Source organism: Mesoplodon mirus, assembly GCF_964341445.2.
Source record: "Mesoplodon mirus genome assembly, chromosome: 20".
Classification (NCBI taxonomy): domain Eukaryota; kingdom Metazoa; phylum Chordata; class Mammalia; order Artiodactyla; family Ziphiidae; genus Mesoplodon; species Mesoplodon mirus.
In genome coordinates, this window is record NC_138996.1 from 36,706,060 (window position 1) to 36,719,194 (window position 13,135).

The 13,135-nt window shown below is 37.0% G+C and overlaps 1 long non-coding RNA gene across 1 annotated transcript in view; it reads left to right on the forward strand.

The window, feature by feature from the left end:
- Window positions 1-13,135, forward strand: part of LOC309795800 — a 518,318-nt gene that overhangs the window by 115,662 nt on the left and 389,521 nt on the right. The window contains exon 2 of the long non-coding RNA XR_014292364.1: window positions 10,970-11,148. This is a non-coding gene — a long non-coding RNA (uncharacterized lncRNA). The remainder of the gene's footprint in view (window positions 1-10,969; window positions 11,149-13,135) is intronic.

Consider the following 13,135-nt stretch of genomic DNA (forward strand, 5'->3'; position numbering starts at 1 on the left):
ATGCGAGGGTGTGGTTTGGAAGGCTGGTCTGTATCTTGATCATCATGGTGGTGTCTCATGTAGAAACTAGGCAGATAATAGCTTCTTGAAAGACAGGAGGTGAAAAATTCAAAGCCTGGGTGTGTGGACATTAGGGCAAGCCATGTTAGCACAGAGGATGGCCACTGGACCGAAAGCAGCAATGAAGGCATAGGGTGAGGTGCAAAGAACTTGGAATTGAATATAGCAACTGCACTCAAAGGTCTTAAAAACCAGTTCAAAAAAGTCTAAATTATTATCTTTGGGGAGGAGCTGAGTGAAGAGGTTTAATAGATTGAGATAGCTCAAGATTTCTCACTACCTACGTGCACACATATAACTTGTTTAATATGTTTTATTTTATATATCTGTTTATATATGTGGTTTATTTGATTATTTTCCTTAATAAATCTTTGTGGTAAGAGTGCTTGTCCTATATTGCTGATATTTCTCTTGGAATGCTTACAAGAAAGGGAGATAATGTCATTTGGTGAAATTATATAAAAAGAATCACCCTAGGAAGTTTAAGAAAAATATTATAAAGTGCTACACTCATGAATCAAATAATTATTTCCCAAAGATTCATGCTTGTAGCTTTGGTGACACAATATAGACTTTGAAAATATTGTTTCTGCTTATTACTTCATCTCAAAATATTTTCCCAAGATAAAATATTGTATATCTGTTATAACAGTGATGGCTTGAATATATAAAGTTGAAGTCATTTAACTGTTATTAGTGGTTCATGGCATTAGATAATGACAAATTCTTCTGATAACAACACTGTTTCCTGATTAATCAGTTCCACATATACCTGCACATTTTTGATAGAATTTTGGTCCTATTAAATTTGTCTTCTATCTATTTAAGGAGGTGGTACAAAAAGTATATATTAAAAATTATACAATCACAGAGATACTCACAGATGAGACAGTAGCTGAAGTTCTAACGAATTAAAGTAAAATTATTGAACTAAATCACTGCCTTTTTGCACATGAAAATTCAAGTGAATAATATTTATTGGTCTTATCTTGAGAGGATTTTTACCATATTACAGCAAAATGTAAAGCAAAAGAAAACATATGTTGGCTTACTACATTTATTGAGAACATAGGGAATAAAGTAATCTTTAAAAACGATGGCTTATATTGTTAGATTAAGAATGCATATAAGGAAAGGGTTTGCTTTAAGATTTAACTACTGCTATCTTTACTAAGATAATTTGTGGCTCATACAACTGTGTGCTTGGTAGTTAATGAAAACATACATGCCTCTAAATGTTGAAACACCATAACTTTTGTGATTGATTCTCAAATTATTCAGTCTCAGAATCACATGGTGTTGATTTTATGAATTTATAGAAACAATAAAATTATTCTTTTGTCTTTTCATTAGTGATATTTTAGCTGTGTGGAAATTGTAGTGCCTCCTACCATATCAAATAGATCCAAGATTATTTACAGATATAAAGTATGTTATAAATTGGCTTATGTAGTGCATGTTTTATTATCTATTACTCTTGAGATATCCAAAGAAAAGTCTCCTTCACTACCCTGAATAATTACAATTTAGTATATCATACATGATAGAAAACCTGTGGAATTACATCCACTATTTTTAAGAATAATCCATTTTCAGAACATGCTCTCAGGTAAAAGTAAAATATGTTGTATTTACTATTTTCAATTAAGTTCTGTTTCTTTATCTTACTTTGTGTGAAAAACTAATAGCTACCAGAATAAATAGGCTATGGAGTAAAAGTCAATTAAGTGGCAATGTTTATTAAAAGTTGAAGTATTCTATTTTGTCTACAAGAGAAGTACAGATTAAAATGGATTTGCTAATAGTTGCCATAGTAATGTTATTGATTTAAAATACATACTAGACAAAATTTTAACATTTGTTTTCTGAGATTGACATAGCAACATTATAGAGAGGTCATACGATGATTGCTTGTCATTATTTAAAGTCTAGTTTATATAAACATTCCCAAAAAAGGGTGCCTAAAGGAGTCATCACAAAAGAATAAATGGCTTCTCATTAAGAAGTAAACTCAAAGCTCAGGTCTGTAATTTTATTAGAGAAAACAAAAATCAATATGTCGGTGTGTGTCTGTGTGACTCCAATATAGCTAACTGCTGGGTGCGGACCAAGCTTAATAAGGCCAACTTTTGGTTACTCTTCAGTGCCAGTCATTTCATGTATGCTTTAAAAAAATACCCTCCTTGGGGCTTCCCTGGTGGCGCAGTGGTTGAGAGTCCGCTTGCTGATGCAGGGGACACGGGTTCGTGACCCAGTCCGGGAGGATCCCACATGCCGCAGAGTGGCTAGGCCCGTGGGCCATGGCCGCTGAGCCTGCGTGTCCGGAGCCTGTGCTCCACAACGGGAGGGCCCACAACCGTGAGAAGCCCGCGTACCGCAAAAAAAAAAAAAAAAAAACCCTTTGGATAAACCAGTGACAGCATAGGGCAGGCTGCTTCTGCCTAAAAGCACTCTGATGCTGGAAGCCACTAATTGCAATATGTTTATTTGAAATTTTTGTTATTCATCCTCTAGGCTATTTTCTTTCCTCTACCGGTATAAAGTTCTAAATTATTAGTAGACACCCTTCTCCTTAAATCATAGTATTCCCCATACTCTTGTCTTGATAACCACCAGGTATGTGAAGTCACTGATTCACAAGTGACTTCATGATCATTAAAAAATGATCATTAAAGAAAAGTACAAGAAGGAATTCTGCTTAAAGGGGTCAAAATATAACCATTATAAATATGATACAAGATCACTATCCATTGAATGAACAGTGTTGTCCGTTTGGATTGATGACAGTCCCAGGAGATGATGGTCCATCCTTTAGCCCAGGCTGAAAACCCACGAGAAGAGGGAATGAATAAAGGAAAAAAATACGGTCTCTGGAGACAGCTAGGCTGTGTGTGCGTGTGTGTGTTTGTAGAAGGTGGTGGTCGTGGTAGGGGGTGGGAACTTACATAGAAACTGCAGTTCATAAGACAGCCTGATATATTACTCACAGAAGAGATAAATCTACCAAGCAAAAACATGACATGCATCACACACTGTCTGCAATGAGTCCCCTGATATCAGCTTGATCAGACCCGTATGTTCCAGGAAATAAAAGGACAGTATAGAAAAACTTCCCTATATCTCTTCACAGACACGTGTTCTAATGATGAGATCACTGACTATCCCAGCACCTTGCCTATTTTATGCATCCTGGCCAACCCTTGCCAAGACAAACTTATGACTAACTTTAGCCACATTCTAAGATTATCCTTCCCTAACTTCTCCTATGGAATGCCCCACCATCATTTCTGTGTGTATCATCCCTTGCTTCAAACTAAATAAACCCACATTTTTTTTGGCCACCTGTGTTTTTGGTGGTCAGTAGTTGTGGCTTCTATCAATAGTTAACAAAGGTAAAATTTAGTAGAACTATAGACTGGTTATGAAATAGGCATAGATGAGCTCTAACAGGGCAGCTTCAAATTTTTATTTAAATGACTAGAAAATCCTGTACTAAGTCATTTAAAATATTTTGCTCTTTACTGCTTTAAACTAAATCTTGAACCTGGTGAGTGGAAGGAAAATTAGATAATTTTAAAGAATGACTAAAAGGAAAATATTTACGAGAAAATATTTTTCTCCTCATTCGCATCTCTGTTGAGACATTTTGGCAACCATAAGCATTAATGAAAATCCATGCTTATGAAATAAAGCTCACCTCATTTTTCTCAACCTGTATGACTGTCTTTACAACACTGATTTTTTTTTAAAGAGGCAAATCCAACATCCAGATAATCAATTTATCCCATTCCCTACAATAAAGACAAAGGAAAACAGGTGTAGTGTAATCAAGAGTGCTTTTTTTCCCTAATAAATTCTTTTAAACATTCAGAAAACTCTAATTTCCCTGACACTGTCTGGTTGCTGACTTAATACCATCTGATGCCACAGTATTTGTTGTCTTTTTATCATACTCAGGACAAATCAGAGAAATTATGAGCTTCAGTCTAACCAAAGCAGAGCAATTACATGAATTATCTGATGTTGAAAATGTGTGTAATTTAGGCTACTATGATTACACATAAAATGATAAAAGCTACTCTACATTTTAATATCAGATTTACCATTTATCCTCTTAGGGAAGTATGCATGCATACGGTAAAGCTTAGGTAGCAATTATGAATTATAGTTAGAAACTGAATAATTGTAGTCCTGGTTTCTTACATTATTATGATGATTATTTTATTTCATTAAATATTCTCACCAAAATTTCTAACTGCATTTTACACTGTACAACTAACAATGAACTAGAAAGAGTTGATGGTCAAGTTCTATTTCCAAATGTTTAAAATATAAGTTCTGACCCATAAACAGCACATATTTTAGAAGTTTGGGAAGGCATAGGTGAAGAGTTATATGGATTAATGTGTTCACCAAAAAGAACTAATTTTTCTTCGTACTTTAGCTACATTCGATACAACACAGAATCTATTTAGTTACAAGAATAATCATGTCATGCACTTCATTTCCCCAAAATAAATACACTTCACTTCATTTCCCCAAAATAAATACACTTGAGTTGAGGGGACAATGTGGAAATGCCCCATTTGCAGTGGAACCTTCTTTCTTTTTTTTTTTAATTTTTAAAAAAACTTTCTAGTTTATATTGGCATATAGCTGATTAACAATGTTGTGATTGTTTTAGGTGCACATCAAAGCGACTCAGCCATACATATACATGTATCCATTCTTCCCCAAACTCCCCTCGCATCTAGGCTACCACATATCATTAAGCAGAGTTCCCAACCCTTATTTCTATTTTGAGTTCATTAGTTCATTCAATTCCAGACAATTAAATCAACTCAGGGAATGAAAATTTCATACTAAAATCTACAACAGTGAAAACTCAGTGAGTTTTTGCCCCTATTTTTAAACTGGAAAGCTTGTTACGGTAATTCTTGGTGCATCTTTGTGCGTGGTTCATATGGCGAGGGGGATAATGCCCTTTGTTCTGAGAGTTTCAGTGTCACATTCAGTTTCCCAAACTCCTTCTTTCTTGGAAGGAACCTAAGGATGAGGACTATTTAAAATAAAGAGATCTCTGAACTCTCCTATTATTTGAAGATCAAGTCACAACACCTGCACTTAATGGTACCTTAATCATGCTGCAATTGTACCTTAATCTGTATAAGTCAGGCGGCAAATTGTGTATCCCTATGCATTTATGGTATTTATTGTGGTTCAAATTCTCATTCTCTGTTGTATTGTGTAATTCAAAAATTTTAGGCATGGCTTTAAATTATGTGATTTGTTGAAGTGATTAGTTTTGGCATGTTATAATGTGTAACACTCTCAGAAAATAGCTTTATTAAGTCAGCATTCACTAACTGGAATTGCACAGTCCACACTGAGATAAAAATTCCTTTCCTTAAGAGATATTTTCTGATAATACATGTAATAAATATTTAGAAAATTTTGGAAAACTTCTTAGGGAACAGAAAAACCAAGTTAGCATGATTCCACCATCCAGAATTAACTTCTGTTAACATTTCATAAATAGTGTTCATATGGGCATTTTAAAATAGGTATTTTAAAATCTAAATTAGGATCATGAAGACAGTGTACACTGTAAAGGTATATTACCTCTTGTAACCTGCCTATTATACTTAACAGCACATTATTTTTCCAGATTCCAAAGTATTCTTGCATACGTTGCAATGCTAATTTAACCCATAAATATGAGAAAAGCATGCAGGTGGAAGTCTTAACTAGAAATGACCCACTGTCATACAGAGTTGACCAGGAGTACATCTGAAGTCCAGGTGACAGCTCCGATTCTTCTTTACCATTGGCCTTGGGTCCTTTTTTAAGTAGTGACAGAGTGACCACATATCAACATGTAGAAGACTCCTCCTCTGGTCTCCTTCCCTTTGTCTTTTCTGCTTCTTTTCCGTAGGTAACAACTCTGCTACACACTGCCCGTCCTTTAATCCATATGCTGCTATCCATATTTGCAATTCTTCAGAGAGGAGGACCTAAGAGAAAAAATTATACATATATATAAAATAAAATTAAATATATAAATAAATATATATAAATTATATATATATGTATAGTTTGTTTTTGATACTTAAATCCTGTTGCCTTAAAGAAAGACACTTTCTCAAATAGAGGTGAGGATGTTGAGGATACAAAGGGGTGACGAAGCATAGAACCCACATACATCATGATTATAATGGTGACATATTACTCCATCATACTAACCTATTACTCTAAAATTTTAAGCTATTTCTTTTTTCCCAGTTATAAATAATAATGCAATGGCAATTGTATTTTCGTTCAATAGTGTCCTTAAGATAAATTCCTAGAGGTGAATTATTCAATCGAGCATATGAACATTTTCATGAAACTTAACTCACAATGCCATATGTCTACTAGAGAGATATAATTTATACTATATGATGGTTGGTTGTATTCTATTTCCCTCTCCCTCCTCCAGCCCTGACCCTAACATCCATTCTTTGCCCCTTCCTCCTCAGCTTTCTGTCCGGGAAGTTCATGGGCAGGAATCTGATTACATCACTTAGGCTTCCTTGCTCTTCAGTTTCTAGTCGGGCTCAGTCACAGGGAGACACCAGCTGGAGATGGAGAGCTGGGAGTAGGTCAGGGCAACTATTTCTACCCACCACAAGCTCACTAATTCTCTTCTGGGCAATGGCTGTGCTGTAAACCTGCAGCTCCCGTATAGAACCCACACTTCCAGAGCCTGACTTTGTTCAGTCTCCTCCAGCCCAATTTGTTCCCCTCTCAGTCTTGAGTGTGGTAATGGCGTTTTGCTGCTGCTAGCCCTTGATCCTTCCCTCTTCCTTACGATGCCCTTAACTGCAACTGCACTGCAAAAGGAGAAACTTCATTAAACTGTCCTCAGTTAAGGACTCAGAGTATGCCCTCTGTTTCCTGCAACGATGCAGGCTGATATATAATATACACATAATATATATATCCCCCAGCACTGTCTGAGGACACCTACTTCAAAATACCCTTGGTAATACAAAGGATGACTTTAAAAAATATTTGACAATTTGAAAAAATTTTTAGGAGAAAAAGAGTTCTCATTTTAATTTAATTTCTTTGTTTATGAGTGAGGTTGAGTATTGTAATATATAATTAATATTTTAATATATATTTATAGCTTTAGGAGCATGAACATTCTATCTACTGCTTATCCACTTTTTAAAGAAGGGTATTTTTCTTACAGCTTTGAAAATCATCTTTATATGACAGGAATATGAAATTTCAAATTTGATATTTAATTTTGCTTAGGATTTTAAAAAATATCTCCTTTGTCATCTCTGCCATTGTTTTGACCTTTAAAAGGTCATTTTCTAATTCCAGTGTCAGTCACACTTGACGCATATATGAAAATTCTAGTCTCATGATAGCAAATAACTAAACTTGATCGCAAAGATCCTGACCCTCTAAAGTGGGTTCAGGAAGGTGTTCCTGACTTGGTGGCTGCTGGTCTCAGTCATGAATGATCCGACTTGCCTGTCGTGCCGTGGCTAGTACTTGTCAAAAGATAAGACCCCGAGTCATGAGCAAAACCACACATCCGCCAAGCCGGTGCCCACGTGCTTGTCCCCGGTGGTCACCACCAAATCAGGATGACCTCTCTTTGGTTCTGCCTTCCAAATCGTACACAGTGCCTCTCCGTGGAAGAATACAACTGAACCCTGTTGTGCAAAGAATCCAAGAAATTCAGTGAGTCGTTAGAAGAGTGAGAATATTTCTGAAAAGCTATAAACTGTATCTGGTAGGTCCACCCCCTTGGACAATTAGTTCATTATACATCTTATTCTCTTATTTGAACTTCCAAACTCATCAGTGGCAACATCATATTTTGCCGAACATGGTGCCAGGAAGATGTGCCCATTATGAACCCAAAAATAGGGGACCAAAATTTCTTATAAGTCTCTGTAGTTTTCTGTGATACATATTCATCTAGTAGCCTGATCATCACCCTCCTTTAATATCATAGAACTTAATGACCACTCATCATATAGACAATATTAGTGGAAGGGAATGAGCTTCTGCAACTTGTCACAAGTTGGGATTTCTAGGCTCTTTCTTCCAATACCAATTTCTTGCTCTCTTTGCCCTCAACTAGAGCCTCATCCAGTTAAAGTTCTTAACTTCATAGATTGTACCAAATTATCACTGAAATTGTGAGTCATTAAAGATCTCAATTTTTTGGGGGTGTCGTACCCTTTCATTAACTTGTAGCCCTGGACAGGGGCAAATTCCAGACATTCTTCTTCTTCAGTCAGTTTTGTAGTAGCAATTCCATTTTCCCCTTGATAAACAAGATCAATCAACTGTGATCCCCATTTGTTGCTGACTGATTAGCCGTAAGTGACAATGTGGCAGCCTCAACTGGTGATTCAGAGCAGCCATTGTTGTGATTCCTGGTGGAAACATATCTTCTTTGGGATCTAAGACCTATACATTAGCGGTGTCCAAGATACGGGGGAGAGAAAGCGTAATAAAGAATCTGGTGCCCTATTTTGATGTTTGCTGACAGCTTTTCAGCCTCACCCCTGCTTTCCCTTCTGCCCTGCACCTGGGCAAGCTGAGAAGGATGCCTTCCTCTGATGCGCTGGTGGGAGGTCCAAACCACAGGAGCCCCTCCCCTGTCTCTTTTCTCTGATCTCTCAGGCCATGTTTGGACCTGTTTAGGAGGCCTAGCACAATGATGAATCAGAATAATAATGTCAATCATTCTTATTTTGTTCTGAACTCAAGGGAAAAAAAGCAAAGTTTACCAGTAAGATAGTTGCTGAATTTTTTTCTGCAGCTTTTCTTCCTCCGAGTATCAATTAGATTTGTCTGTGTATGCATCCAGCCACATCACAAAGCAGTAACTTCAGAAGACATTATTTAATTAGGTGATGATTCTATGGGAAGAAGTTTGGACTGGGCTAGGCTGGCCAGTTCTTTACTGGTCAAGATATATTTCTGGTGAAGTAAAGCTTATAGCATTGCAAAGTGACCTACTTTATCTCTAGGACTTTGTTTTGCCTTAAAGTCTACTTTGTCTAATATTAATATAGGTATAGGCATACCTCACTTTATTGTGCTTCATAGATACTGCCTTGTTTTACACATTGAAAGTTTTTGGCAATACTGCATCAAGCAAATCTATTGGTTCTATTTTTCCAACTTCCATTTACTCACTTCATGTCTCTGTTTCACATTTTGGTAATTCTTGCAATATTTTGAACTCCACCAGCAAAAAGATTACAATTTGCTGAAGGCTCAGATGATGGTTAGCATTTTTTAGCAATAAAATATTTTAAAATTAAGGTGTGCTCTTTTTAGACTTACTGCTATTGCACACTTAATAACCTACATTATAATGTAAACATAACTTTTATATGTACTGGGAAACCAAAAAAATATGTGTGCCTCAATTTATTGTGATATCTGCATTATTGCTGTGGTCTGGAACTGAACCCACAATATCTCTGAGGTCTGCCTATACATCGGTTTTCTTTGATTGGTGTTTACATGGCATATCTTTTCCATCCTTTTACTTAAAATTTTCTGCATGCTTATATTTCAGATATATCTCTTAGAAGCAAGTATATATTGTTTGTACTTCATTTAGATTATCAAGCATTTTCTTTCACATGGTTCATTGCCATTTATTTATATATTGGACATTATATGATACTACTGTATTTTTCTTATCTGCCCTCAGTATTTTACTTCTCATTTCCCTTCTTGTTGATTGATTCAGATATTTTTATTATTCCATTTTTTCCTGTTGGTGGGCTAGTTATATAGTCTTTTAGTCTTCTTTAGTTGTTAACCTAGACATTTTATGCTCTCTTGACTTATTTAATTCTATAAATACTTTCAAACACCACAGTATCTAATTTTTTTATTCAGTCAGTGTTACTTTGTATTTATTCATGTATTTTGCATTTTCTTTGCTTTTCACAATTAAACGTATTAAATCTTCTAACTGTATCCTTGCTGTCTCATCCTCTCTTCTGTAGTTTTTATTCCTTTGTCTTTCTGTGCCTCATTCTTGATAGTTCTTCTCATCTATTTCCCAGTTACTAATGTTCTCTTCAGCTAAATCTCATGTTCTGTTATATTTGGCTACCGAGTCCTCAATTTCAGTAATTGCATTTTTAGTGTAGAATTTTTACTTCTTTTTCAAACCTGGAATATAAAATTTGTTTATTAAAATCTTTGAGCTCTTTGCTGAAATGCTTACGCTTTCCTTTTATCTCCACAGGAAGCATAGTTATTTTACAAGCCATATCTATTGATTCTACTACCTGGAGTAACTGAGGACTTATTTTTGCTTAACATTTTTTGTGTGTTGGTCTCCATTCAGATGTCATAGCTTCTTACGTCTCTAGATATCCTTGATTGAGTGCTGAACATTTGAGTTGAAACATCATTTTTTAGAAATAATAATTGTCAAAATGTTAGATGATGTAATATTCTTTCAGAGACAGTTGTAAACCTCTTTCAGGTACCTGAGGACATTAGAAATATATGATCAGCCAAACCCAGTTGCAGAGCATGAGATTAGTTTGGATCACTGATGTAACTCACAGAAGTGCTACGGTCTACTTGTTTACTGCTATTTATATTTACTTTTAGGAGACAGCACTTTAAAGGGTGGTTACAGTGCTATATAGATGGCAGGGCCTCTTCCAGCTCCTGTCCTACTAGTTCCACGAGGATGAAGGTTTCCTGCTCATTCCCTCAGCTGTTTGTCTTGTTTTAATTCTGGGCAGAATGATCTCAAATGCTGGGCTCCTCTCACTGACATCCAGTGTATTCCTCGCCTTAGCCTTGTAATTTCTTTTAATTGTATCACGATGTTTACTTTGCGGTTTTCTATTTCCAGTAATACATTCAACGCAGAAAATGAGATGCTAACAAAACCATTGGAAGGTCCGAGGAGTGAAAAAATATGGAAGCCCAAGGAGTACAAAGAAGCCACTTCCAACAGTCTCAGCTGTGATTGAACTAAAGCAGACGACTCTTAATAGGGCATCCAGAATCCACAGGTGGCTTCCCAAGTCAGTAAGTTGCCGACACCCAAGCATCTATCTGCAGTCAACACTTGAGTAGAATCTCTTCCATCTTCCTAAACCCACAGATTCTTGGTGGTACTGTCCATAACCCTCCTGGCAAGAAAGACTTGCAAGCGAAGTGTTCAGGATTGATGCCTCTGCATACAGCAGACAGTTTAGAATGGTGTGAAATACACTGAGTATTCACAAGGAAAATCTGGCACATCTCAACCCATTAAATCATAATTTCCAGTATAAGCAAACGATTACATCTCTGAATATGTATTCCTATAACTGACCTTTTGAATAAATGTTAGATGTTTTATGATCCCTACATTGTGTTTAGTGCTGTAATAACACTGCAAATATCACAGGATAAACCATTTTTGTTTTATTTTAAAAGGACCAAATGAAAACTGCAAAGGAAACACGTGCTAAGCAATTGTTAAAATTAGCCTTTCCTTGACAGAAGTCCTATTAGTACATAGAATTCTATACTTCTAGCTGCGGTGGCTATGCATTTCTACTAAAATAATTAAATGGATTATAAAATGTTTTACTGTAAACGTGGTATTTATTTTGCTAGATTCTGTGGGTAAAATATTGTAATTTTCTAGCAAGTTTTCTTCTCTTCAGAGTCAGTGCTATTGTAACCGAAAGTGGGGTCTGGCTGCTCCCCGCTCAAAGGCCAATACAGAGGCCAGGTTTGTGGAAAGGAAAGTTTGCTTTGTTTTGGATGCCGGTAACCAGGGCGGGGAGGGGTGGGGAGTGGACTCCTGTCCAAAGGCCAGCTCCCCCTCCCCAGACAGTCAGGGGGGCAAGAGCTTTTATAGACAGAGGGAGCGGCTACCTGCAGAAACAGCGCAGGCAGCTCTGTCATCTTGAAATTGGTCATCGGTGGTCTGACCAGCGTCATCTCGATAGTTTTAGGTACAGTTAATCTCAGTTCCAGAGTCGGTTTGTTTCCATTTCTTTGAGGCCAGTTCTCAGAATTGTGGCAGCTTATGTCTGATTACAGCCTGGTCATCATGTGTTAACGTCTTCCACCTGGTGGGGTTTAGCATCTATAACACAGCTCACAAGATATGGCTCAAGACTCTCTTATCTATAGCCCTTGAGGAGGACCTAAAGGTCCTTGACTTTGCTTAATGACTAAACAAACATTATTTTGTCTCCTCTGACCAAATAATGGTTTTCCTTTGTTTCTGCATTTTCTCACTGCTGTTATTAACCTTATTCTTTGGCTAAAGTTTTTCCACAGACAAAAGGCAGGCGGAGGACCTGGGTGGTGAGGACCATAGGGTGTGGCTCCGTTGCACTGTGAAGTCCAGTACACCCTTCACATCACTGTGCTCTAAGTCCTTAGAGATACAGCTCTGGGTGAATGACACCTAGTGATACAAATGAATTAGTTACTGATGATGCAACAACAGGGATCTCAGCGAACATCACATTGAGTGAAAGAAGCCAGGCACAGAGAGCATTACTGTCTGATTCTACTCACATTAAGTTCCAGAAAAGACCAGTATAATCTGCTGTGACAGAAACCAGATCAGTGGCTGCCTAGGACTAGAGCTGAAGAGAGGACTGAGTGAGAAGGTGCAGGAAAAGAGATTTGAAGTGTTGGAAACATCCTGTATCTTGATTTGGGAGGTGGTGACATGGGTGTGTACATATATCAAGGCTCATTGAAATGTGCATCTCAGTGGGTACACTTTATATAAATTATACTTCAACGAAGTATGTTAAAATAAACAAAAAAAGCCAACAAACAACAGGAAGAGCTGTCAGATCGGCCTGAGGAGGCAGAGGTCGGTTTCCTGGAGAAAGAGACGTGACGAGAACTGGAAGGTCAGAGTCGTCAGGGAGCGGAGGCAAGGTTACGCGGTTCCCCAGGAAAACCCTCTCTTAGGAGATGCACCTGAGAGTGAGAAGTTGCCCTGGAAGATTGTTATCCTCGGGTCTTCTGGAAGAAGCAAATAAGGTTCTCGTTTGAG